This window comes from Lygodium microphyllum, chromosome 16 (assembly GCF_053477565.2).
Source record: "Lygodium microphyllum isolate KBCC chromosome 16, Lygodium_microphyllum_v1.1.10, whole genome shotgun sequence".
Taxonomy (NCBI): domain Eukaryota; kingdom Viridiplantae; phylum Streptophyta; class Polypodiopsida; order Schizaeales; family Lygodiaceae; genus Lygodium; species Lygodium microphyllum.
Genome location: NC_141150.1, coordinates 6,892,620 through 6,920,136, shown reverse-complemented (window position 1 = coordinate 6,920,136; position 27,517 = coordinate 6,892,620). Strand labels below are relative to the sequence as shown.

Here is a 27,517-nt window from a genome sequence, read left to right as displayed (position 1 = left end):
AATTGATCCTTGGTGGCTTGGATATCTTATCAGATAGCTTTAACTTGTTCATCTATCTCTTCCAACATCTTCTTGGAAGCTTCTAGTTTTAGGGTAGGGTCAAAAATGTTTATCAAGTTTAGGCGTTTTTGTCTATACAAAGCCTGGAATGGGGTCTTTTGGATGCTTTGATGATAGATGCATTGTAAGTAAACTCTACCTAAGGTAGATATTATATCCACTACTTAGGTTCCCTACAATAGTAAGCTCTAAGTATGTCTCAGATGGCTTGGTTGACTTGTTTAGTTTTCCCATCAATTTGAGGATGATAGGTGATGTTGAAACAAATTTGGGTACTAATGGCCTCAGATAAACTCTTCCAAAAATGACAAGTAAAGAGAGAATCAAGATAGTTGATGATTATTTTAGGCAATCTATGGAGCCTAAAGATCTCATTCACAAAGATCCTTACAATATCTCAATCCTTGTAGTTGGTTTTAACTAGAATAAGGTGATAAACCTTAGTTAGATATCCACAATGACTCAAATTGAATTGTATCCTCCTTGGATACATGGTAATCTAACTATAAAATCCATGTTGATAAATTTCCACTTCATTTGTAGGATGTCAAGTGGTTGGAGCTTTCCATTCATCTTTACGCGTTCAATCTTTACCTCTTGGCAACTTAGGCATTCAATGACATATTTAAGCACATATTCTTTGAGCTTTTTCCAATGAAAGCTTCTTCTTATAGTGTTGAGAGTCTTTTCATAGCCCGAATATCCCTAGAAAGGAGAATCATGGGCTTCCAAAGTATCTTCTTTTTGAGGTCTTGACTTCTTGGGATGCACAACCTTGTCTTGAAGTAGACAATGCCTCCTTTTGTAGAGAAGTTCAAATACTTAAATACAAAATTAGGGTTTATCTCCTTGGATAGGACTTCTTTTATCATTTTTTAATATCTTAGGTCCTTATATGCTTCCTCTTTAACCATTTCTATTATTAGATTACTAGGAATTAGCAAAATTGATGTTAGAGATGTTGTCTTGGAGGATTCTTTTGAGATAAGGGCATTGAGAAATGCTTTGTGGCTTAGGGTATCTACAATGGCATTCTCCTTACCTAGCATGTACTTGATCTCAAAGTCATACCCCTGGAAGACTTCAATCCATCGTCGTTGCCTCACGTTTAGGTCTAGTTGAGTAAAGATCTGTTTGAGACTTTTATGGTCAATGAGTAAGGTAAACTTGCTACCGGAAAAATAATGTCTTCATAATTTGAGAGTATGAATTACAAAAAGTAGCTTCAAATCATGGGTAGCATAGTTCTTTTGATGAATCTTCAGCTTTCTAGAAGAATAGGCTATCGAATGGCCTTCTTCCATGAGTACACAACCCAATATAAAAGAGCTTATATCAGTGACAACTTCAAATTCTTGGTTCAAGTTAGGTAGTTTTAGAATAGGAGCTATGATCAAGCTCTACTTAAGCTTCTCAAAGCTAGAATATTCAATGGGATTTGCCAATCAGTTCAAGGGTGTGGCAATCAAGGTGGAATAATACTTAATAAAAATCATATAGCTCCCTATCAAGCCTAAAAAACTTTGAGCTTCCTTAACTATCCTTGGGGATGCCCATTCTTATACATCTTTAGTCTTGGCAGGGTCTATCATAATCCCTCTGTCAGAGACTATAAATGCAAGGTATTCAAATTTTCCTCTTAAAGAAGGCACATTTCTTCTTCTTGGCATAGAGCTTGTACGTCCTCATTGTTTCAAGGACAACTTGGAGTTGCGATTCATGATCTTCATTCCTCTTTGAGTAGGTCAGGATGTCATCAAAGAAGACAAGAGTAAAGTTATTAAGATAGGGCCAAAAGGTATCTTGCATCAGTCTGTTAAAGGTTGTGGATGCATTGGTTAATCCAAAACACATCACAATGAATTCATAATGGCCATATCTTATGTTAAATGAAATTCTTGGAAGGTATTATTCTTTGATCCTTATCTGATAATAGCATGATCACAGATCAATCTTTGAGAAGATCTTTGCACCTTGAAGGTAGAGTTAAGTAGTTCCTCTATCCTTGGAATTGGATATTTGTTCTTGATTGTCACCTAGTTTAATCCATGGTAGTTGATGCAAAGACGGAGGGTTCTATCCTTCTTCTTTTGGAATAACACCGAGGCTTTGCATAGTGAATTACTGGGCATGATGTATCCTTGATCCAAAAGTTGCTTGAGTTGTTTTTTCAACTAAATGGCTTTTGGAATGGGCATACAATCGGGTTGCTTTGCTACTGGTGTATTCTTAGTGCTAGCTTAATCTCATGATCAACTTCTATTGGTTGTTGAGATATCGAGCTCCACTCGTGATACGCCAGGGTGACCGTTGTGTATTTATGTCACCGACTTGTCAGTTGCAGACGCGGTTGGTACACCGCCCATGAATAATAGCTACATGATAGCTATCCTTATCTACTCTAGTTTGTGGCTCAGTTAGTATGCCACCTTAGTTAGTTGAGTTTGTTTTGAGACCCATATAGAGGGTTCTTCTATTTCTTTGTACTTGAGTTCTTTTGGCTTACACAACTAAGAAGAGGAAAACTGTTTTCAGCCTCCACCCTTATGTGTCTTCCCCCATTGTGCAAGCAAGAAAGCTTCAAGCGAGACTCCTTCCTTCTCTCCCACAATCTTGACATGGTATCAGAGCCTTGTTCGTGGTAAGGAGCTCAAGAAAGCAAGCCAAGCTCGCGGTGGTCTGGTAAGAGGAGCAGTGTTGCTTTCATTTTCTGTTTTGGGAGCAGATCTCTGCAGGTAGCACAGCCGGAAATTGCAGGAGTGCATTGTCTCAGGTTGAGACGCCCTTCGCGGTGAAGCAAGAGGGCAGTATATGTTGCGGGAGAGGGCTTTAGCCCTTGGCGACCTTGTTTTTTTTATTTGAGGCCATTTCGGGGCCTGTTCTGCAGACGGAAGTTTTCTGCACGCACTCAGGAAAAGGCTCAGTTTTATGCTGTGCGACCACTGTTCTACAGGTCGGTGAAAAGTTACTGTAGAAATTGCATCGTATGCTTGTGCGCAGAGACATTGGGAGTTTCAGAATCATCCTTGGTTCCTGTTTATGCAAAATCGTCACTAGGAAGTGACTGTGTGGTCAAATACCACTTTCGCCAGTTTTGCAGATTTGCCCTTGTGAGGGTGAAGCTGTGTTTTTTTGCAGTGACAGAATTTCTTGCAGTATTCTGTAATGGCGTCTGATTCTCTTTCACAGATTGTCACTGAAAAGCTTGACAAGAACAACTTCCAGGCATGGAAGTTTAGAATGACGAATTTCCTTATGGGAAAAGGATATTGGGAATTTGTTGCAGGAAATGAAGAAGAACCAGTTCTTCCTGATGTTCCCAATCAACAACAAATGCAGGCATTTAAAACATGGCATGAGAGAGCCAGGAAAGTTATGTATTGGCTGTCTATCAGCATTTCAGACTCTATGATTGTGCATATTCAGGATGCAAGTACGCCAAAGGAGGCATGGGATACTTTGTCAAAAATGTATAGCACAAATACGCAAGCCAGGAAAATGCAGCTCAAGCAAGAGTTGCACAATGTGCAAAGAGAAAATATGAGCATCAACGACTACCACATGAAGGTGAAGAAGATTGCAGATGCACTTGCTTCCATTGGGTCGCCAGTGGAAGATGATGATTTAGTTTCCGTGACCTTGAATGGTCTAGGAAAGGATTATGCACAGTTTCGGACATCCATTTCAGTTCGTGAAAGATTTCCTGATTTTGAGGAGTTGATTGCTCTTCTAATTTCTGAGGAACAGAGAAATGGTGGTGCATCTTCTTCAGGAGGAACTTCAAAAGAAGCTGTCTTCTACTCAAATGCTGGAAGAGGTAGAGGCAGAGGTAGAGGAGGCCGATTTGGAGGCCGTGGCAGAAATCAGAATATGCAGCAAACTCAAGAAAACCAGTCCTATGGAGGAGGACGTGGTAACTCTAGAGGCAGGGGGAGCCAAAGAGGTCGTGGTGGATGGCAAAGAGGCCAAAATGCAAACAGTAATGTTGAATGCTACTACTGTGGTAAAATGGGTCATATGGCTAAAGACTGCTATAAAAAGCAGAATGACATCATGAATGGAAAACTGCAACAAGGGAATTATGCATCTTCTAGTAGACAGGGTGATGACAGAAATGAGCATTTGTTCATGGTGCAGCACATGAACAATTCTATGACAAGTGCAGAAGAAAGCAATGATGTATGGTATGTTGACTCAGGTGCATCAAACCACATGACAGGTCATGCAGAATGGATGGAGGATGCAAGGAAAATGGAAAAACCAGGATTTGTGGAGACTGGTGATGATACTGCACATCCTATTGTGCAGATTGGAAAAATTCCCTTGTCTATGCAGGGTGGGAAAAAGAAATACCTGTCCGATGTATTTCATGTCCCGAATATTACCAAGAATCTGGTTTCAGTTGGTCAAATGGTTGAACAGGGCTTGCAGGTCAGATTTAATCCTCATGGATGCTTTGTTGAGGATATGAAAAATAAAGGTCGCTTGATAGCAAAAGGAAAGAAGAAGGGCAGAATGTTTACATTGGATGCAGACATGTCTGAATTGAGTGCAGCAATGTTTGCACATGGGACCGGTGTAGTTGCAGATATTGATATCTGGCATAAACGCATTGGTCATGTTAATATACAGCGACTTAAATCAATGCAGGCCCAAAATATTGTTGCAGGATTGCCCAAATTCAAGGTTGCAAAAATGCATAAGGTATGTGAAGCCTGTCAGTTTGGAAAACAGGCAAGAAAACCATTTCCTAGACATGTTCAAGAGAGTGAGAAGCCATTGGAATTAATTCACTCTGATGTGTGGACAACTAAAGCTGCATCTCTTGGAGGCTGTCATTATTTTGTCAGTTTTATTGATGACTATAGCAGAAAAGTTTGGGTGTATTTTATGAAAAAGAAAAGTGAAGTTTTTGGGCATTTCAAAACTCTTAAAGCTATGGCTGAAAAAGAAACAGGTCTGCAAATAAAATGCCTAAGGTCAGATGGAGGGGGAGAGTACCTCTCAAATGAGTTTGCAAAGTTCTTGCAGGAGCATGGCATAAAGCAGCAATATTCATGCAGTTATACCCCACAACAAAATGGAATTGCAGAAAGGAAAAACAGGCATATTGGAGAGGTATCTCGTGCCATGCTCAATGAAAAAGACTTGCCAGATTTTTATTGGGCTGAAGCAGTTGCTACAGCAGTCTACATAATGAACAGGACTCCCACTGCAGCAATACATGGAATGACTCCAGAGGAGAGGTATACTGGTAGGAAACCAGATATTTCTCATTTGAAAATTTTTGGTTGCATTGCCTATGTACATGTGCCAGATGAGCTGAGATCCAAGTTGGATCCAAAAGCTGAGAAGTGCATCTTTATTGGTTACTCTCTGCAGCAAAAAGGGTATAGATGCTATAACCCTTCTACTCGTAAGTTTACAGTGAGCAGAGATGTTGTTTTTTATGAGATGAGTAGCTGGTATAAACCAGTAAATGTGATTGATGATGAAGATGCAAAAAATGGTAATGCTACACAGAATTCACAGCAGCAGTCACAAAATATTAGTGGACCTGGAGCGTCCTCTAGCAGTGGTTCACATTCTTCGCCATGGACAGGCAGATTGAGATCAGGAGAATCTTCTCAAAGCAATGCAGATAGTGGTATGCAGGTATCACGAAAAGGAAAAGAGAAGGTTGATCAGCCCATGTTTGATGTGAATGCAGGTCACTCTTATGTGGATGGTGAATCCAGTGGCTCAGAACAGAGCATTGATGATGAGTTGGGTATTCCTTCTATTGTTACACCTGGAGTAAGGAAGACCAGGGATGTTTTGAGAGCACCTGGGAGTGAACCTACTTTGCGCAGGTCTACAAGAGCTAGGTATCCTGTGGATAGGCTGAAATATGATGGATTTACAGCCATTCACTATGCATATATGGTCAAAGTGATACAGGAACCAGAACCCACATCTTTTGAGCAAGCCATGGGAAAAGAAAAATGGGAGAAAGCCATGGATGAAGAAATGGATGCCTTGGAAGCAAATGCTACATGGGAGTTAGTACCTTTGCCTAAAGGTAAGAATGCAATTGGCTGTAAGTGGGTTTATAAGGTGAAGCACAATGCTGATGGTTCTGTGAATAGATACAAGGCAAGATTAGTAGTCAAGGGGTATGCACAAACATATGGCATTGACTATGAAGAAACATTTAGTCCGATTGCAAGGATGGCAACCGTAAGAGCAGTCATTGCTATGGCTGCATCAAAGGGATGGTCTTTACATCAGATGGATGTAAAGAATGCCTTCTTGCATGGTGATTTGCAAGAAGAGGTCTATATGGAGCAGCCACCAGGTTATGTGCATGCTGTTCATCCTGAGTTTGTTTGCAGGTTGAAGAAAGCCTTGTATGGCTTGAAGCAAGCACCTAGAGCATGGTCTGACAAGATAGGACAGTATCTTGTCACTATTGGCTTTCAGATTTCCAAGGCAGATTTCTCACTTTATGTGAGAAAAACAGAGAAAGGTGTTATGCTACTTGTCATTTATGTTGATGATTTGATTATGACAGGTGACAGTGTTGAAGATATCCTTCATGTGAAAATGCTATTGAAGCAGAAGTTTGAGATGAAGGATTTGGGAGAGCTGCGTTATTTCTTGGGCATTGAGGTGATTAGATCACCAAGTGGGATACAGCTCTTGCAGAGGCAGTATGGATTGGACATGCTGTCCAAATATGGGATGACAGGCTGTAAGCCTATTTCAGTTCCTTTGGAGCAAAATGTGAAGCTGAGCACAGATGCAGGTGAGCTTCTAGAAGACCCTACTATGTACAGACGCATAGTAGGAAGTTTGATTTATATGACTATTACCAGGCCAGATTTGAGCTATGCTGTTGGATTGGTAAGTCAGTTTATGCAGGCTCCAAGGAAACCACATTTGGATGCGGCTAGACGCATACTCAGGTATGTGAAGTCCACATTGCAGTATGGACTATTTTATGAGACTGGGGTTCAGATACAATTGCATGGATACACTGATGCTGATTGGGCTGGTAGTATTTCTGATAGACGATCTACCAGTGGATATGTATTCTCTTTTGGGAGTGCTGCAGTCACTTGGAGCAGCAAGAAACAGCCTACAGTTGCCTTGTCGAGCACAGAGGCTGAGTACAGGGGTGCAGCAATGGCTGCATGTGAGGTAGCTTGGTTGCATAAGCTACTTTATGATATGCATCAGTCTACAGATGGGCCAGTTGTCATTTATTGTGACAACATGAGTAGTATACACTTGGCAAATAACCCAGTCTATCATGCTAGAACAAAGCACATTGAGGTGCATTATCACTATGTGCGAGAGAGGGTTTTACTAGGTCTTATTGATCTAGTTTATGTCAGCACAGAGGATCAGGTAGCTGACATATTCACGAAGGCATTGGGCGCAGAGAAGCTGCGCAAGTTCAGAGACCTGCTTGGTGTGCAGGAATTGGGATTGAGCTCGAGGGGGAGTGTTGAGATATCGAGCTCCACTCGTGATACGCCAGGGTGACCGTTGTGTATTTATGTCACCGACTTGTCAGTTGCAGACGCGGTTGGTACACCGCCCATGAATAATAGCTACATGATAGCTATCCTTATCTACTCTAGTTTGTGGCTCAGTTAGTATGCCACCTTAGTTAGTTGAGTTTGTTTTGAGACCCATATAGAGGGTTCTTCTATTTCTTTGTACTTGAGTTCTTTTGGCTTACACAACTAAGAAGAGGAAAACTGTTTTCAGCCTCCACCCTTGTGTGTCTTCCCCCATTGTGCAAGCAAGAAAGCTTCAAGCGAGACTCCTTCCTTCTCTCCCACAATCTTGACATTGGTGAGGGAAGTTTTGTTAGCTCTTCAGGAAAAAAATTTACATATTCCTTTACCCATGATGTTTCTTCATTAGTTTTCTTTCCTATGTCAACCTTATTAAGTTGAGACTAACTCTCCTTTTTGATCCAGGAATGTGATTTGAACTTTCTCACAATGAAGATAAGTGTCATTGGGGATTAGCTAATCCATTTCTAGCAAGCACTCGTAAGCTCTTACATTCATGACTCTAAATCCCATATTGGAAAGATTTCCTCCTAAGTTAAATTCAACTCTTCTAGTATGTTGAGTAGAAATTACATCTTTCGCATTTGCAAATTCCACTAACAACTTAAATGTAGCCACTATTTACTCATAGCGTTTTTACACACTTTGATGAGATAAATGAGTGGGTGCATCCACAATCAATCAAAATCTTACACGTTTTATCTTGGTAGGTTTCTAGGGTTTGGATTTCTAAGAACTAGCAATTGGGACCCTTCTTGTTGAGAGCAACATGTACCGTTGCTCTTTTCATATCTGCTTTTAAAGTGGGATCTTTACCTTCGTCTATTCCTTTGTTCCTCCCTTTAAATGATACTCCAGCTACTTTACCTTCTATGGTTGAAACTACTCAATTATGGCCATGAAATTATCCTTGGTAGATTGGTTGACCTAACTTTGGATGTTGTCTCTTTTGAAGTGGCTGGGTTCATTGCAATGGAAACATCTTGCTATCTCCTTGTTGTTGATTGTGTTGATAAAGTTTTCAATTATACTTATCTTGTCCTTCTTTCTTTGACAAGTCTGGTATTGTCCTTGGATCCTCTTGACATAACCTTGCGGTCCTTTGTATGGAAAAATTTTTCCCCAAAATCAACCATTCTTGGATGTTGATTAAAGTTTTTTCATAATGGGTCTTGCTTGAATTAATGTGTCTTGTAAGTAGAATGGGTGCATTGCTTCGAGATGAGTATCCAATGGAGGGTTTAGTCCGTGACAAAACTTTGACACCTATTGGATGATGTCCATGGGTAGAGCATACTTCAAAAGGGATACAAATCTAGAATAGTAGGCTACCAAACTTAATCTAAATTACTTCAAGCTAGAGAATTCAATCATTTTTAGCACACAAAATACCGGTGGGAGGTATCGCCCACGTACAACTTACTTCAGTTTTTCCCAAGTAATGGTTGCTTCCACAACCCCTTGGTCCTTGCACCATTGTATCTACCAAATTTGGGCTTAGGCGATCAACTTTAGCTTAGTTATTATTGCCTGATTAGGAGGAATAGTACCTGTAGAAACAAAGTAATCCTCCATACATTCTATCCAAATTTTGACTTCAGACTTGATATCCTTTCCTTTGCTATCAAACTCGGGCAATTTTATTTACTTGAGAATGAGTTTCTTCTCTTGCACTTCAACTAGGGTAAGCATAGGATGAAGGCATAATACCCTAGTTTTGTTAACATTTGTAAGATTAGTTGCAGGACTTCAATGCTTACAATATTCACCTCTCTTTAAGGATTTTAATACCTAATGTTACTAAATTGATTTCTTATTACGCATTCTCTATTTAATAAATTTACATCACTAAATTAATAACTCACTTTTCTTTAAGTGTTGATGATGATTTAGAAACTAGTATTCCTAGTGCATAACTTAATGGGGTGATTAGAGCACTGTGACGAGGATATCTGGTATAGGCAATACAAGTTATGAAGGGGGAAGGAAGTGTTTGCCAAGTGTAAGAGTGTACACAAGAACCGAAGAGTTACACATAAATGAAGATGGATTGAGTTCTAAGAAGAGGAAGAGTGTTAGAATTGTGTATATGTATTTATTTGTGAATCCGAGGACGCCTGGGAACGTTTACTTGTGTGTAGTGAGCATTGCATTCATTTGGGGTCATCATCTCCCTAATTACAAGTCAAGGTTTAAGGTATTTTCTCTCTTAATGAATTAAGAAGAGAAGTACTTATTTCACTAAGAAAGACGAGAGAGGTAATTCTATCAGTAAAAGATGAGAGACGTGATCCTCTGGAAGTGAGGAGAGAAGTGATTTTCCCTTTCTAAGGTCTAAGATGACACAAGATTTTGTGTGGAAGTCAATCTTAAGGTTGAAGCCCAAGGCAATCTAATGAACTCTCCTTATCTATGGCTCAAGGTGGTTGCATGGACCATAAGTTAAGAATAGAGTTTAAAAAGTTACTTTTCCTAAAATAGACATGGTGAAACCATTTTTAAAATATCTCACGATAGAAACCCGATCTCAAAAAACAGCCTGCGATAGTGATTAGAAACGACAAGATCTACAAATTTTGTGTTGGATGTTTTTCCATGTGAGCAATGTACAAAGAGATATTCCAAAATTGGTGCTACAGAGAGTAGGTCCTAGAACAACCACATCTTGCATAAAGATCAACCTTTCCAATCTTAGCACTCAAGTCTCTCTCCAAGAAGAAAAGCTATTGGAGCCTATAAAAGAGAGGCTCTCCTTGGGTGTGGAGGAGGTGCAGGATGCATCACTTTGCATGCATGCAAGAGGAGGAGAGAAGGTAGTTCAAGTCTCACAAAGTGTTGTGGAAGCTCTGCTGAAATCAAGTACCAAGAAGAGAGCCCTACACATATTGCATAGGAGAGAAGAAGAGAAATCAAGAAGATCAAAGGAGCCAACTTTTGAGTTGTGCAAGTGATTGCTGGTTGTATACCATGCAAGGATCTGTATAAGTTCAAGCTTGCCAACCCTCGACTTGTGCAAGTGCTGCGAAAGCTGTGCTGAAATCAAGATCCCTACACATATTGTGTAGGAGAGAAGGAGAGACTCAAGAAGGATCAAAAGGTGGCAACTTCCAAGTTATGCAAGTGTTAGCTGGTTGTATACCGTGCAAGGAACCGTGATCTTGTTCCCAAGATCTACAAGTTAAGAACTGGTTTATATGTAATGCAGGAGCTTGCTCCTTGTCAATAATATAACTCTACAAGGGGGGGGTCTTCCAGTCCCTAGTGTGTTGTCAATCTCTCTCTCTCTCTCTCTCTCTCTCTCTCTCTCTCTCTCTCTCTCTCTCTCTCTCTCTCTCTCTCTCTCTCTCTCTCTCTCTCTCTCTCTCTCTCTCTCTCTCTCTCTCTCTCATTTGTTCTCTCTCTACACCAGCATAATATTTACCATATATCTTTTAAGTATATAAGAAGGTCGAACATGTACCTCAGATCTTATAACACCTAAATCCACAAATTTTAAATTTACAGCATAAGATTAGTATGAAGTACACAATCTTGCAAAAATTTGAGACTCTTTTACTATCCACGACTCATAATAAGACTAAGTAGGTTTCTTTATTGCATTAAGTAGATAATTGGAATCAATCTAGGGAGACTTCTAGGTTATAATAGTCCTACTTGTGAAATTCATATACATCAATGGTTTTGTATTTTGGAGGTTTATCAAATATATTTAGAAATTTGTATTTTTGGGGAAGATTTAGAAAACTATATTTAAAATAATTATGGTGATGCAAGTGCTCTAAAATGGTGACACGCTTGACTAGGGGAGTATAGAGTACTTGATCATAAAGATAATAGTTCTAGTGAAACCATTCTCTACCTATTTTGAGGATAGGATATAGGAGTGATTCTTCGAAGATGAATAGCTTGACTAACTTAAGATATTCCATCCACTTGATTCTCTTAAGATTGTTTTGGAGATAGGCAAGTCAATTGGCATTGATGAAGCAATAGACTCTACTTCATGTGCATCAATGCTCCTAATACAGTGGTGAAGGGTTGTACATATGCTCCAAGATCCTCATGAAGCAATCCGACCAATAATCAAATTCAAGGAAATGCATCATTGAGATAAGTATTACTTGGAATAAAAATAATTTTTGTCAATCTTCATTACTCTGAAAGAGATTCCACCAAGAGTTAGAGGGTGAATCTTTTTGCATCAAACGTTTCTTTAAAAAAGGTTACAAAAAATATTCATATATACTAATCCTATTTTTCTCTAATGTCACATGTGACATGCCCACTCTAAGACATCCTCAAGGGCAAGATTTAGTGATTCATCGATATATTTTCTAGATGAGGCTCTTTGGTACTCTTTTAAATAACACAAGGTTTGTTGCCTAGACTCTCTCGAGTCCACTTTGCAATGGAAGGTCTTGGCTATTCCCACGAGAATCTACCTAAATTTTGTATTCTAAGTAAACTAAGATCACCTATCCAGGTTGACTAGTATCGGTCTTCAAGCAACTCCGTGTGCTAGATTACTGACAAAAGCCAACTCTTATTGCACTTGGTTGAAGGAGAGTGAGAAAGGAGGGAAGTATACATACATCGAATCCTTTGCTCGTAAGACAAAGTCTCACTATGTTCCCCTAAAATGATATAGAGTCAAGGTTCTAATTGATTCCATGGGTCAACATTTCCTATACTATAACACATGGAATTTGTAAAAAAAATCTTGGTTTATTGAGTCCACCCCACCTTAGGGTGGATTCTGCCCTCTACTTCCCTCCATTGGGTAGTTTTAGTTGTCTACTTACCTAACATATTTAAGTTGTATATATAAAATCAACTTTCTTAAATAATCCTTTTAATCATTGTGCTCGTTTATGCAATTTAAATCACAACACACAAACAATGAGAATAATCCTTTGGAAAGCAGCTTCTTTATTTAATAGAGATTTTTATACAAGTGTTCACCTTCTATCTATACATAAGAATGATACGAAGGTCTTTATTTTTCTAAGATTTTCATCCTTAACTAGTACGAGAGCTCATGAAGTCCTCCTAAGTAATGTAGGGTTTGGGCGATTCCTAGGAGTCTAATAGTTTGCTAGCCAAAGCCCCCCGATCATCCTTAACTCCTCCTATCCAAGAATCTCCCTACAGAGCAACCTCTCATCGTCGGGATCGGTCTGAACTCTTCAAGGTGGTAAGCTAATCTCCTCAAGGAGTTGACCTTATAGAACATATAATTACCATGTGAGTTCAAAGGAAATAATATTTTATTTAGTAAAATTAATAAACTATATTTATAGAATGGATTTTTAAATTATGATCTAGAAAAAATTCGTAAGTTTAGTAGAGTAAAAGGGGTCATTTTATGGTCTTATAGCGTATAAAGAGAGGGTAGTTCTTAATACCCTTTGAAACATGTTATATAGATGATTTCTTGTAAGTGCATCCCTAGGGCTAATCCTCCCTTAGAAAAAAGACCTATAACTAGCCTTAGGGAGGTCTAGCATGCTTTCCTTTTTATCATGTTCCAAACTTAGTATATTAGGATGTTGATTCAATTCAATCTCTCCTAAGTACATCAAGTTAAACTTATAAGCATCGTTACAAGCACAAGTAATCTTTCCTTAAGCACTATTTTTACACAAATTGAGAGCCAATCCCTCTATCTCCTCCTTTCACTCTTCCTCTCTATTCTCCTCTTCTTTTTATCTACTTCTACCTCTCTTATTCTCTTCTCTTCCCCTATCCCCTTACTTTTTTCTTCCTCTTCTCCTCTTCCCTTCTTTTCCTCCTCCTCTTCCCACTTCACCTCTTTTCCTCTCTCTCTCTCTCTCTCTCTCTCTCTCTCTCTCTCTCTCTCTCTCTCTCTCTCTCTCTCTCTCTCTCTCTCTCTCTCTCTCTCTCTCTCTCTCTCTCTCTCTCTCTCTCTCTCTCTCTCTCTCTCTCTCTCTCTCTCTCTCTCTCTCTCTCTCTCTCTCTCTCTCTCTCTTTGTGCAACTGGTGCATGAAAGGCAATAGAGTGCTAGCTCAAGTCTTAGATTGAATCTAACACTTTATAACCTTGAAAAGCTTAACCTTCTCATTTTAATAAGGAAATAATAAGTTTTTTTTAAAGACTCCCTCATTTTTATCAATGGCCATTATGACTATAATCACATTTATCAATGCTCATTGAATCTCATTCTTCTCATTTGATCTCATGGTGGCATGGTGTTCTTTGATCTCATTGTTGCCTGCTCAACTGTGCATTCATGGATTTTGGTGGAATTGATGTGGTGGAGTTTGATTCTTTTTTATAGTGAGAATTTTCTTAAGGTTATACACGTTAAGAGCATGCCTCTTCTTTACATGTGGGTGATTGACATGTCATCATCTTGAAGTTAGGGGATAAGTTGGATTGCAAGACTTGTGGGATAGGACTCCTCACGCTTTTGTGGTGAGACATTGAAAGTCCATGATTATAAGCACAAGGTAGAATAGAATTATAAAATAGCTCTTATTTCAAGTATAGGGTTTATTACATTTGAGTAAGATCTTTCTAAGACTTTCATGGAATCCTAATCCTTTATTATGAAAGAAATTAGAGATGTTTTTTATATAGGGTGTCCTCATCCATCCAACCGGCATCATCCTCAAGATAGTCTTTCCATTGGATGAGATATATCATAATAGTCTTGCTTGTAAGTATGCATTCCCTTACAGCCATTATTCTATCATGTTGAAGCTTAAGGACTCCTTGGCTTGGTATTACAACTTATTGATCATCAACAACGTGATCAAGGTTGGGTACATAAATTTTTAGAAGGCTAGCATGAAATGCACAATTGTGAACTTTCAAGTGTTTTGGAAGTTGTAACTTTTAAGCATTGAGCCCCAGACACTTGAGAACCTTGTATAGCCCATAATATCTAGGGCTTAGATTCTTGAATTTTTCCAAGGATAAAGAGCTCTTCTTAAGATAAACACTAATAAAAACCATTTCTCCTTCCTTGAAGATATGTTCTTGTCTTCCTAGATTAGCATATGCTTTCTATCAATCCTTGGAGTCAAGATATCTTGTTTGATAGCCTTAACTTGTTCATCCGTCTCTTCCAGCATCTTCTTGAAAGCTTCTACTTTTAGTATAGGGTCACAAAATTCAAATGGAGTTGAGGATTCTTGTCCATACAAAGCTTAGACTTGATACTTTGATGATAGGATGCATTGCAAGGAAACTTTACCAAAGGTAGGTATTATATCCATTGCTTAGATTCCCTACAATAGTAAGCTCTAAGTATGTCTCTGTGATGACTTGGTTGACTCATTCAATTTGCCCATCAGCCTTGAGGATGATAAGCAGTGTGCTGAGTGAAACAAAGATGGGTACCAATGGCCTCAAATAAAATCTTTTAAAAATGACAAGTGAAGAGAGAATGATGACGTTGAATGATCCTTTTAGGCAATCCATGCAGCCCAAAGATCTCCTTCACAAAGATCCTTACAATATTTGAAGCCTTCTAGTTGTTTTAATTACTGGTATAAGGTGAGCAACCTTACTTAGCATATCCTCAATGACTAAGATTGAATTATATCCTCCTTGGACATAGGGTAATGCAATTACAAAATTGTTGGGACCAAAAACGAGCCAATGAGTCCTTAAGTATGCATTCCCTTACATCCATTATTCTATCATGTTTAAGCTTAAGGACTCCTTGGCTTGTTATCCAAAATATTATTTTCATGTTTTCTTTCCTCTAACGTTATGCTACATTGCAAAGGGATAAGGGCTAACCCATGCTACTATGCCTCTTTAAACTTAAATAAATCAAAGCCTATATGTGATAATATGCAATGAAATTAGAACTTATTCAAATCGTATCTCTTTTCAACCCTCTTTCTCCTAGCACTTAGGTTTTGCTTTCGTACATAGGTATAAAATGATTTTATAGTTATTTTTCGTATAAATAAGAAATAAATACACACTTCTCACACATAAATGGAGGTAGGCTAAGACAATCCTCATGCCCTATCCTCATTATACATCCACATACGCTGTCTTAATTTTTTTTTATTTTTCACACATTAAAACTAATTTCTCCCTATTTTTTACTTCAAAAAGACTATTTGTAATGATTTTTCAATTTATTTGAGGAAAAATTACTGATTTTCATTTACATGACTAATATGAACTATGATCCATCAGCATATCAATTATTATTCTATGCAGACAATATTGAACCCTCAAAACCCAACAAAATCTCCATTTTCGCATTAAATCTTGCATCTTGAGTTTTTTTAATTTAATATTTTTTATGTAAACGACTAAAAGTGACTGATTTTTTTAATATTTCAAACTTAAGCAAACATAACTCAAGCATTTTCAACCAAGTTTCATGGTAGATGCAAGGGATACAACATAATATGTAATAAATCAATACTTACGCTAAATCTCATATACGTGATGTATTGTATTTCAAAAAACGAAGCCTCTTGATGCACTCACATAGCCACTTATACTCATCTTTATACTGACTCCGTTCCTTGCATCTTATCACTAGAGCCCCAAGAGAGACACCAAGGAAAAGGGGATTCTACTACAAGAAAATCTATCTTGTAACATCAACAAGCTTTTATTTCATTCTTTTGATGACCAAAACAAAGAAAACAATAAATCTTCACGTAGCAGCATAGTAGATAGCTCCCACGGATTTGATAGAATCAACCATAATCTTCAACATCTTTATAAAATCCATCAATAGAACAAAGAACATAAAAGAATACACCATTTTTGAATGGAAATCAAGCACATAGTATTCATCTTCAATGGCTTCATAGATTTCTTTCTCAATCTCTCATAGAAAGATACATTGTTTTGATAGAATTGGCTCTCTCTCTCTCTCTCTCTCTCTCTCTCTCTCTCTCTCTCTCTCTCTCTCTCTCTCTCTCTCTCTCTCTCTCTCTCTAACTCTCTCTCTCTCTCTCTCTCTCTCATTTTGGATAGCTGGACCTCATCAGTTGTATCACAGTTTGTCTCATAGGCCAATTTTGGTCTTTAGAAGACGTTAATATAACTCTCTCTCTCTCTCTCTCTCTCTCTCTCTCTCTCTCTCTCTCTCTCTCTCTCTCTCTCTCTCTCTCTCTCTCTCTCTCTCTCTCTCTCTCTCTCTCTCTCTCTCTCTCTCTCTCTCTCTCTCTCTCTCTCTCTCAAAATAATACATCATCTCCTCACTAAAATACTCAATAATGACTTTCAATAATCCTTATTAGGTCGTGGATGCACCTCCCAAAAGGTATGTTTATGTCGAAGAGGCACCAGAGCCACTACAATGTCTCTTCATAGCTCACTTCTGTCTCTATCACTCCAGTCTTCTATTCAGTCTTCAGCCTACTTCTTCCATTTGTTTTAGCTCTTTTGAACTTAGATTCATCCTTTCCAAAAGTTAGAAAACTTTTTCAAAGTCACACGTACATTCTATAGAACACTTACAGAAGATCTATAGAATAGAACAGAATAGGAACAGAGCAGAGACAGAAGGTCTACAAAAGGTTTATAGAGAGTTACAAAAGGTCATCAGAGAACATCAAATTGTCATAAATCATACTAAAACCATTCCAAACTATAAAAAAATATTCAATAAGCTTTTAAAAGATTTCAACCTTCATCAATCATCAATCTATGCTTCATACAAAAGAAAATCAGAATAAAATAGAAGCTATACAAAAGGTATCAGAACCTCAACAGAACCTATCAAAACAGCACAGAGACTTATATGTCTACTAAGAATCATCGTGAAATTTCAAAAGATAATCAATATCATTCAAAAAACTCTCAAATACTTCCATTAACAACTAAACATAACTCAAAATCCATCAAAAATCAACAATTTAGGCCTCAAAAACAACAAAAATCAGTCAAAAATTAAGTCTTTTTCCAGTTTTTTTCCACTCTCAACATATCCCCACACTTAGAAAGAAAGCGTCCTTGCGACCTAAGGAAAAGAAGAATGTACGTTCAGTAAAGAGCTCAATTTGATCTTCTTTAGTATCTTCAATAATCACCCCAAACGAGGACCCCAACTTATCACCTATATATCTAGAAAACATTACAACGAAAGAAAAACACCCTTTTGGATATTATCTCCATTTTTTTAAAAAAAGGTTAGCAATCACAAAGTCATAAAGGATATAAGAGTTTTCTTTGAATCAACATCATCTTCTACTAGCTTGTGGTCCAACATCTTCTTCATCAATCCATCTTCAAGTTCAACTCTATCCAACAAACATAAACAATATATACATACCACATATACAACTCACACAGATACAACACTAGGTAATATGAATGGCATATGCCCCCAAAAAATGGAGAGCACAGAAAAATACTTACATTAAAGAAAAAGAACTCCATTGCTAAGCAGGATGTAGACACTTCTTCTTAAACTGCATGCTAGACTTGAGACGCTCTAGAGTTTTACTTTCATCTACAAAATGCAAAGGCACATTTTGGAGGAACTGTATACAACACATCCTTTCCAGCAAAATAAGAAACCTGGTAGGGAAATATTGTGCGAAGTAATACAGAATATCCATCTAAGCAGTAGTCACATCCACATTTGGATTGATGATCAAATGGGGGATACACTTGCGAGTGTTCAGATTAGACTGATGATGCATAAAAGCAAGGTACCAGCCAAAGTGAGCTACACATACAGAGGTATCCTAAGAATAAGCATGCAGGCGAGCAAAATGAAGGTAAGAGTTCGAACATGCTGTAGAGGTATCCTAGGACCCTGGAATGAAGTATCCAACACAGATTGAGGAGGAAGGTTAATGTAATCGGAAGGAGAGGGGAATTGAATAAGATGAGATAATTGTAAAGGAGGATAGGATAAATCATAAAAAGAAGGGAAATGAAGAGATAAGGAAGATGGAAGAGACGAAAAATTCAGCAAAAACTTATGAAGGGAATCTATTGAGAAAACAGAAGGAATAGGAGAAACTACAGGAGAAGGTTCAGAAGGGGTAGGCGATGATGTCGGATCAACAATGAAAGGGCAAAAAGTAAAAATAGGAATGTGAGGGGAATTAGAAGGAGTAAAAGACAATAGAGGAATAGTATCAGGGTTGAAAGTGAGGAGGAAAATATACAATGGAAAACGATAGGACATAAGAGAATAAGACAAAAGATCAATGGGATCTAATGGATAAAAAGAACAACAAGAAGCAAGACCTTGGAAAAAAGAATCAATGAATAATGGATGATTAAAAATATGACGCAACAGTTGAGTTTGCAAAGGCTGGATATCAGATTTGTGGAATACACCCTTGAGACAACAAGGTTCCAAAGCAACATCCTCCGAAGGTAGATGCTAAGCATGTCCCTCTACACCAAGACGTCTGCTCATGATAATGCTTCAAACTATATGCTAGCAAGAGCTCAACTGAGTGCATGTATAGCACTGCTTGTAAAATCACATCTCCCACATAAACATTCAAATCCTCTTCATCAGGAATCTGCAAATGCCCTGTAAGATACATGAAGCACATCAACTGTACTTCATGCAAAATCAGCTCATCAACAAATCTATCAAACATAGACTTCAACAAATCTGCAGACCACAAATTCTGCCACCCATCCTCTGGAGGTTCTAAATCCACATTGCTCAAAGAGATATACAAGGCAAAATGCTACTAATTATACTTAATCCAGAAAGATGGTGGGGGTGATACTAGCTCAGCATAACTAGTAAAATCATCCTGCACACAGTTCATATGTTGTTGAAGGAATTCTACCTTAGCGGAAAAACCATTACACAACTTTGCCTTCTGTTGTAATTGGTCAAGCTCCTCGTTGGAAGATACTACAGAAGAAACCACAAGAGGTGGAGGAACAGAAAGAGTAACAATCTTCTAATTAAGCTCTGCAATCATCTTCTTTTGTGACTCAACAGTTTCTTGAGAAGACTATAGCTGACCCTCACAAGTACCTAGCCTACTAGCTAAGTCGATCATCTCCTCAAGGGAAGAATTCTTCTCTTTAGTCAAAGATGCATTCTCTGCTTCCAAGGTAACTACTTGAGCTTCTAACTTCTGAATGGTGGCCTTCTGGGAATCCATCAGGAAAGTAGCTTGAGTCATTTGTCTATGAATATCCGTTAGGGAAGCTTTCTCAAATGCTAGATCCTCCAAAGCCTTACTCAATTGACTAGTCAAGGAATCCACTTTGTCCTGTAAGGAAGTATACACCCCTGTGTAAATGGACTAAAGACAAGTGGTTTGTGAAGTCTCCGTAGCCTGAAACTAGTTGAGGAAGCAAAGGTCCAGCTAACATTGTTTGTAAGGAAGCATGGATCTGTTTATCCAACTGCCCATCTCTTTGTGCTACAAATAGATTAGGACATGACAAGAATGAAGGAAGGGAATTGGTAGAAACAGGAGAAATGGAGTCCTGTGCAGGAGAATCAAAAGTTAAAATAGAAACATGAATAAGGGGCCCTTTAGTATGTAATCTTTTACTGCGAGAGAATGTGGCAAGGGGCTCATCCTCCGAATCAGAATTGGGCTGTAATGGAGTAGGAGTTGGAATAGAAGGTGGAGGCTGCTTCGGAAGAGGAGCAGGATTAGGAACTAGCACACCACCAGGAGGAGATGCAAGGGAGATAATCTTCTAAAGAAAAACACCGTAGGAGACATTACTGCCCTAACCCTTCCGAACTCTCTAAAAATGATGATCCATCTTTGCGAGCATGAATGTTGCCCAATTGAACCTGGCTCCCTCTAGGATCCTAATAGAAGCAATGAATAGCTCCTTGGAGAGACATTTGGAAGCAGGCTTCCCTAACATGAACCTGTCTTGCAGAAACTGGTGATAATTGGTTTTCATACCGGGGAGAAGATGTGAGCTACAAAAACCCCAGAATTGGTGATAACTTTGTTGGAGACCAAAGGAGTAGAGGTTTCTTTCTGCAGGAGAGAAAGGATCTCCTCAACTGTCAATAATTGATTTCCACTAGAGACGAAAGACGCTGAAAGAGGCAAACACAACGCATCACTGATATCGGCTGTAGACAAGCAAAAGCGTCGGTTATAAACCAAGCTAGACTGGTTCTTGTAGGATGCCAGGAAGGAGTGGCAAATCGTGTTGTCCCCACTGGCAAAAACTTCAAAGCCACAAAAGGATGAAGACTAGCATGGCGAATGCAATCCACCTCCAGGACAAGAGCATAGTCATGCACTGGCAATGGCACATGCTGGATGACAATAGGAGAAATAGAGGTAGATGCCATTCAGATTACAACAAAAAACCACACACACAACCAAGGAAAAAGACAAAAAAATTCCTGCAAAACTTGGACAAATCAACACTGAGAAGAATATCAAAACAAAGGAAGATGACCAGACTAGACTGAACCAAACTTCCCTCAAACAATCCACATTCTACAAAAAAACTTTTGACATGACCTACGCACTTGTGTGACCAAAAGCTTCATGCTATGCAACAAGTAGGCACCCTGATCCTACGTAATTAAGCAATCAATAAAAAAAACTCAAACATGTCGTATCCTAGACAATGACCAGACTCAAACAGAATCCAAGACTTGGACCAACAGAATAAAGAGAGATGAACAAGACCGGCATCTCGGGCTTAACAAATCCCAATCCCCGTAAACGCATTGCGTAAACCCATGGTGAAGTGAGGTGGATGGGTGAACACTATCGAATTCATTTTAACCATGTACAAATTAGTTTGTAGTTCGTTATTAGTTAACCATTAATGCATAGTGAGTCAATTCTGCAATCCCAACCCCTATTTAGACTGATTGGACTGACTGGGGGTCTCTAAAAATGCAATTCATTGTTACAACTTACGTGATCTGTGGCACAAAGTGCATGCATGTGTGATGGTGGGGGTTCATTTTAATTACAAATAAATTGTGTTTGTAGCGCGTGTGCACGTGCACTATTGTGGATTTATTTTTAGAAAATTATATGGGTTATTGTGCCATATTCTCATGCAACAGCGGGATTCCTTTTACAATTAACAGTTGGGTTTTTTAAAAAATTAAAAATTAATGAAGTGCATTCTGTTTATTTGGTGAGTGCAACGGCCGGTTGATTGAATTACAATTACGTGTGTGTTACGGTGCAACATGAGAGAGGGAAAAAGAGGAAAAACCTGGCAATGAGTGGGATTGTCTGCAAAGTTTGATACCACGTCCTCAAAAAACACGGAAAGGCGCAATCCATAAATATTCCACACAACGGACAAAAGGTCGACTAAAACTAGTCATCCTATCATACAGAAAAACGAAAAAACCACTAACACATTGACTAAAAATAACAAAACAAATGATACGTATGATCAAAATAAAAATATGGATATGTTGGGATGTTGAATTGATTGGGATTTATGATTATGATTTTTTTAATAATATATTTTAGTATTTTTTTTTAAAGGATGTGAACATGAAATTTCAGCACAACCAATCATGAGCATCAAGTGTCAAAAAGGTAATCAGATTTACTTCACATTATTCAGCTCATTGTTGAGATTTAAAATGAATTTTTCGAGAATTCAAGCATCAAAATTAGGGTTTTGTCTTCAAATAATACTTTGGCCACTTAGGGAAGCATTTTCAATTTTTCAAATATTCTCAAAATATATAAGAGAGTTTATGGAATTTTTTGATTTTTTTTGAAATTATATTCGTATTGTGGAATCCCTCCACACCACCACCAGTCTGACGTCACCAGTTTGTTAGGATGTCTGACTTGTAATAGTTAGCTGTAACAAACCAGGCCACTTCTTGGCAGACACTTGATCTTGCCCTTTGGGGTATTCTTGTATTTAAGAAGAAGTCAATGGTAATGGAGGGGAGGAGAGTTCACTAGATCTGACACACGAGTATTGCACAATGCATTCTACATTGGTGGAGACGGCGAGCAGATCAGCATTTTTTCTGTCCGTTCGCTTTCTTAGGTCGTGCTCATTCCCCTTTTTAGGTTTTCACCCACTGTCTCAAATCTAGAGCATGAGTCACCCTCTCTCTCCTCGGCATATGCCTACTTTCCCTCAGTACGAGGACGCGTCGATGCAGCCTGAGTTCAGGCACCAAATATCACTAGACCAAATGTTTCAAGCTGTGTCAAACATTTTACTCCAAGTAAACCACACTAATCAGACCCTGGTTAGTTATCTTTCTACCCAATCTGTACAAAAACACAACACCGATAGCAAAATTCGACCTAAATCTTTCTCTGGCCTTCCAACTGAAGATGTACTTACTTGGCTTGACCATTATGATAACGTGTCCAGTTATCACGATTGGTCAGAAACTCGAAAAACTAGGAAAGCTCGCACATTGTTTGAAGGGGTAGCTGCGACATGGTTTGTCCAGCAGGATGATTCAGTCAAAGAGAATTGGGCAGCTTTGAGAACCCAGTTAATTCAAAACTTCGCTCATCAGAATGTCACACAGACGGCATTACAACAACTACAAAACCGCAAGCAACAACAGCAAGAGCCCGTTGCGCAATTTGCAGTCAAAATGAACCAACCTCTACTACGTGCTGATCCCACTATGTCTAAAGAAATGAAGCTTTTCTTTCTATGGCCTCATCTTTGACATGATATATCCCGAAGGGTACGTGATCAAGGACCCACGACATTCCAGACGGCCATCCAGATTGCACAACGTATAGAAGGTACATCAATCCAACCTGATCAGCCAACAATCTTTGTTTCTTAACCTCCAACACCCACTCAAACTACAAATGCCTTTCCAACACCTATGGACATAGATGTAAAAAACTCCCAAATCAATTCACGCAGGTCCCTCCTAGCTGGAGACTCACAAGGACGCCCAAAATGCTTTTATTGTAACAATTACGGGCATGTTAGGAGACATTGCAGAAAACTTCAATCTACCCGGCAACATCAAAATGCACAAATTCAGATCAATGATGCCGCAACACTTGCTGCTTTGCCGAAAAACCTCTGAGCGAGTGGTTGGTGGAAGAACATCACCCGCATTGTCAAGCCACTTCATCTTCCGGATGCCTAGTGTGTTCAATGTCAGTCCACCTCAATGACACACTCCAAGAAGCACTTCTTGATTCAGGAAGTTCCATTTCTTCTATTAGTCAATCACTAGTCGAGCAACTAGGTCTCCCCACTAGCAAAGCCCCACCAATTTTTGTTCTTTTTGGGGATTAAAATCAGTTGTATCACTCTGACACAGTAGCCCACGTTAGCTTTTATGTTGCACACAATCAATTTAGTCATCCTTTTTATGTTTTGCCACGCCAGCTTTTTGCTTTAACTATTGGATGTGATTGGTTTGTCGAAAACAGAGCACGTTTGCTGTTTGATACTCACCACTTAGTGTTGCCAAACACAATACCAATTCCTTTCATACGTTCTTTGCAAGGACCGAACTTTGTTCACACACAGTGTGTAGTTGCACATAAAGAACACCGCTTGCATGACATTCGATCTGTACTCACCAAATTTCCAACACTGTTTCAATCACGCACAACTACTACACAGATCAATATGCCTATTTGTCACTCTATTCGGATAGGAGATGCCCATTCTATACACATGGCATCTAGATGCAGGTCACCTCTTCAAAACCAAAGGATAAATGAAGCAGTGCAGGATATGCTCCAAAAAGGTGTCATTCAGCCTTCCTCCAGTGATTGGGTGTCAGAACCTCACCTTGTGAAAAAGGATGATGGAAGCTACCGTTTCTACATCAATTTTCATCCCCTCAACAAGGTAAATATCCATGACCTGTACCCTTTACCACGCATTGATGACCTACTTGATCAGTTAGGCAAGTCAAGATACTTCACTTCTCTTGATCTAGCTTCAGGGTATTGGCAAATCAAGGCCTGGGAGCAGTTCTCCTCCAACAGGATGATGCTAATCGTTGGTGCCCACTATCTTTCATTAGCCGCTCTTTAACTCCTACTGAATTGAATTATTCTACTACAGAAAAGGAGCTACTTGCAATTGTTTGGGCTTTTGCAAAATTTCATCCCTACTTACTTGGTGGGAATGTTCAGGTGGAGAATGATCACCAACCTCTAATTCCGCTCATTCAAAAACAACACCCTCCTGGTCGCCTGTTGCGATGGGTTCTCGCTTTACAGGATTACCAATTCACACTTACTTATTGCAAAGGTGTCACAAATTTCATCGCGGATGGATTGTCTAGATCTAAATACCAAGCCACTCAGTTTACTCCTCCACCCGCAGATTTACCAGTTCGAATGGACCAGATGGCCATTTTCCAGCAACAAGAAGACCCTCATATTAATGACCTCATCAACCAGATCCGATCTCCTTTTCCAAACACACAGCAGCGTCGTTTCATTCTCATCGACAATGTGGTCTTCTACGCAGCTCCTAATCAACAACCCAGGGTGGTAGTACCCAAAGCTCTGCAACTCACCTACATGCAGTTCTACCATGCGCATCCTCTATCAGGCCATTTGGGATTTCATAAGGTACTAGAGAAACTCAGAATACATTATTATTGGCCAAAAATGAGACAATCAGTCTCTCAATTCTTACAACAATGTGAAATTCGTCAAAACATCAAATCACCCTCACAACAGGTGGGCCATTTGTCTCCAATTGTCATCAATGAGCCATTCGAACTGGTCGATTGGGATTTAATGGGCCCATTCCCTACGTCCAGCTCAGGTAACCACTACATCCTAGTGATTACAGAATACCTAACTAGGTGGTGTGAGGCTCTCGCCCTTCCCGATGCTACTGCTTCTACTGTAGCTACTGCTCTACTAAATAAGGTGATTTTCAATCATGGATGCCCATTGCAACTTCTCTCAGATCAAGGCACACAGTTCAGAAGTGAAGTCTTGCAAGTTCTCACAAAAACTTTGGGAATCCATCAACTGTTCACATCTCCATATCACCCACAGACCAATGGGTTAACAGAGCGACTCAATCGCACCATAAAACAGGTCATCGCATCTTTTGTAGACCCCTTACACCAAAATTGGGATGAGGTGCTACCATTTGCTGTACATGCATACAATACATCGGTACAAGCATCCACATAGGTGAGCCCCTTTTGCACATTATATGGCCGTGATCCCCGACTTCCTCCTGACCTTAATACAATTCAGGTCCAGCCAACTAAAGCTGATGCAACAGATTGGTTGTTGTACCTACAACAACACCAACCTCTTCTTCGACACGCACTCATTCATAACCTCCAACAAGCTCAACGCTGACAAAAAAAGCAGTATGATGACGCCAAGCTGTGGTTTATCCAGATGGATCACTGGTACTACTCTACTATCCAGTCCGCTGCCCAGGTTTAAGTGAATCTTTGCTACACCGCTGGGTCGGTCCCTACAAGGTCTTGCAACATATTTGCACCAATACGTATCAGTTACAACATATGGCAAAGAATCTAGTCACCACTGCCCATGTTATACGCATGAAGCCATACCATCCAAACTCCACTTAGAATCAGTCACACTAGTCATCTACTTTTAGGGAGGAGGTGTGGAATCCCTCCAGCCACCAGTCTGACGTCACCAGTTTGTTGGGATGTCCGACCTGTAATAGTTAGCTGTAACAAACCAGGCCACTTCTTGGCAGACACTTGATCTTGCCCTTTGGGGTATTCTTGTATTTAAGAAGAAGTCGATGGTAATGGAGGGGAGGAGAGTTCACTAGATCCGGCACACGAGTATTGCACAGTGCATTCTACAGTATTTTTATCAATTTTTAATGAATTTTGGCCAATTTTTTAATATTTTAAAAAATCAATTTTTAAATTTTTACAATTTTTTTTGTAATATTTCCAATTTGAAAAATATTTCAATTGTTTGTAGAAATATTGGAGATTTTCCAAGATTTTTTTGTAATTTTGTTGGATTTTAATTGAATTTTAATGAATATTTGAAAAAAATTTAATGTATTTTTAGAGATTTCGGGATTGGAAGTACCCATGACTGCATATGAACGGCTGCTGATTACTGTGACTGCGTACGAATGGCTGCAAGACCCTACCGCACGAACAAGGCGGATGCGCATCCTCACGTGTGAACATACGCGAACAGCCACCGACACGAAAAGGTTGATCGCAGCGTGTGAAGGGGGGCGAACACGGGGGGAGTGGTTAAGGACGAAGGGAGGGGGGTGGGACAGGGGGCGTAGGTGGGAGGTGAGGTAATTAAAGAGAAGAGGAGGGGTAAATTTGGGGAGGGGGGTCAAAAAATGGGGGGGGTAGGTTCAAAAAAAAGGGGGGCTGGGGGGGGGGGGGGGGGGGGGAGAGGAGACGAGGGAGGAGGAGTGGGAGGAGGAGTAGCGGAGCAGAGAGACATACAGAGCAGCGAAAGGTGGCAGAAGGCGGCGGTGTGGCGGCCAGCGAGGCGTGGGGAGAGGAAGGGGAGGAAGAAGAGGAGGAGAAGGGGCGGGAGAAGAAGAGGGAGGGGAGAGGAAGGGAGGGAAGAGGAAAAGCAGGGAGGAGAAGAAGGAAGGGAGGAGGAGAGGGAAGAAGAAGAGGGAGGAGAAGGGAGAAGAAGAATAGAGGAGGAGAAGAACGAGCAGGGAAGGAGGAAGAGGGAGAAGATGGGGAGAGAGAAAGAGAAGGAGAGAGAAAGAAGAAGAAAGGGAAGAAGGGAGGGAAGGGAAACCGTCGGGTGGGGGTGGGTTTTTTTTTGTTTTTTTTGTTTTGTTTTTTGGTTTGTAAATTAATATGTTTGTTTTTTTAGTAAAGAATTAAAAAAAAGAAAGAGAAAAAATAAAAACCCCCCTCATCCTACGTAGAAGCACGGGGCGAGGTAGAAAAATTTGTAGTAGGGGGAAGCGACAGGGGCCGGGATGGCGATGGGGAAGGCGCAAACGCCACTAGGGTGTCGCGAGA

General features: G+C 39.5%; 1 pseudogene; it reads left to right on the top strand.

Annotated features, from left to right (window-relative positions):
• The first annotated feature begins 22,639 nt into the window (after nucleotides 1-22,639).
• On the top strand, nucleotides 22,640-23,608 carry LOC148022497 (uncharacterized; annotated as a pseudogene).
• The last annotated feature ends 3,909 nt before the right edge of the window (nucleotides 23,609-27,517 follow it).